The following is a 1,976-nucleotide window of genomic DNA, read 5'->3' as shown; positions in this document are numbered from 1 at the left end:
TTTTTTTGAGACACAGTCTCGCTTTGTCACCCAGGCTGGAGTGCTGGAGTGCAGTGGCGTGGTCTTGGCTAACAGCAACCTCCACCTCCTGAGTTCAAGCAATCCTTCTGTCTCGGCCTCCCAAGTAGCTGGGATTACAGTCACCTGCCACCACACCCAGCTAATTTTTGTATTTTTAGTAGAGATGGGATTTCATCATATTGGTCAGGCTGGTCTCGAACTCCTGACCTCAGGTGATCCACCCACCTTGGCCTCCCAAAGTGCTGGGATTACAGGCCTGAGCCACTGTGCAGGGCCAGGAGGATATCTTGATCAAAGATCAGTGGTGTGGCTCCAGCCTGGGTGACGGAGGGAGACACTGTCTCAAAACAAAACAAAACAAAACAAAACAAACAAAAAGATTTGAATAGATACTTCACAAGAAGATATGAAAAGATTTGTGGTCAGCCTGGGCAACATAGTGAGACCCTATGGAAAGAAAGAGAAACAGAGAGAGGCAGAGGAAGGAAGAAAGAGACCTGAAAAGACATTCAACATCAGTGATCAGGGAAATGCAAATTAACTTCCCTATCACATAGTGTGATAACCCACTGCGTACCTAAAAAAACAGGTAAAATTATAAAGACTGACCTTACCAAGTGCTGGTAGAAATGTGGAGGAACTAGAACTGTCATACAGCTGGTGAAAAAATAAAATGGGGCAGCCTTTTTTTTTTTTTTTGAGATGGAGTCTTGCTCTATCGCCCAGGCTGGAGTGCAGTGGAGCCATCTCGGCTCACTGGAATCTCCACCTCCCGGTCAAGCCATTCTCCTGCCTCAGCCTCCCAAATAGTTGGGACTATAGGCGTGTGCCACCATGCCCCACTAATTTTGGATTTATTTATTTATTTATTTTTGTATTTTTAGTAGAGATGGGGTTTCACAATGTTGCCCAGGCTGGTCTCGAACTCCTGACCTCAGGTGACCCACCCACCTTGGTCTCCCAAAGTGCTGGGACTACAGGTATGGGCCGCTGCGTCTGGCCAGGAACCAATTCTTTTTTGAGGCACAATGGCTACAAACATCACAAAATGAGAGACAAGCAGGCATTACGATGTTCCTCATGGAAATACACACCACCATGTAAGTAGTCTCATAAAAAAAAAAAAAAAAAAAAAAAAAAAAATTGGCTGGGCACCGTGGCTCACGCCTATAATCCTAGCACTTTGGGAGGCTGAGGCAGGTGGATCTCCTGAGGTCAGGAGTTCGAGACCAGCCTGACCAACATGGTGAAATCCCATCTCCACTAAAAATACAAAAATTAGCCGGGCATGGTGGAGGGCGCCTGTAATCCCAGCTACTCAGGAGGCTAAGGCAAGAGAATTGCTTGAACTGGGGAGGCGGAGGTTGCAGTGAGCCAAGATTGTGCCACTGCGCTACAGCCTGGGCAAGACAGCAAGACCCTATCTCTACAAAAAACAAACAAACAAACAAACAAAGAAAATCAGGTCAGGCACAATGTAATTTCCCTATCACATAATGTGATACCACTGAGTACCTAAAAAAACAGGTAAAATTATAAAGACTGACCTTACCAAGTACTGGTAGAAATGTGGAGGAACTAGAACTGTCATACAGCTGGTGAGGTTGGAGGTTGCAGTGAGCTGTGACCACGCCACTGCCTCCAACCTGGGGGACAGAGTGAGACTCCATCGCAAAAAATAAATACATTTTAAAAATCAGGCCAAGTGCAGTGGCTGACACCTGTAATCCTAGCACTTTGGGAGGCTGAGGCAGGTGGAATGCCTGAGCTCAGGAGTTCAAGACCACCATGGGCAAAACCCCATCTCTACAAAAAATACAAAAAATTAGCTGGGTGTGGTGGCGTGCGCCTGTAGTCCCAGCTACTAGGGGCTAAGGCAGGAAGACAGCTTGAACCCAAGAGGTAGAGGCTGCAGTGAGCTGAGATCGTATCACTGCACTCTAGCCTGGGAGACA

Source organism: Mandrillus leucophaeus, unplaced genomic scaffold, assembly GCF_000951045.1.
Source record: "Mandrillus leucophaeus isolate KB7577 unplaced genomic scaffold, Mleu.le_1.0 Scaffold1, whole genome shotgun sequence".
NCBI lineage: Eukaryota > Metazoa > Chordata > Mammalia > Primates > Cercopithecidae > Mandrillus > Mandrillus leucophaeus.
The sequence above is the reverse complement of the archived record's forward strand: the minus strand, read 5'-3'. Positions refer to the sequence as shown.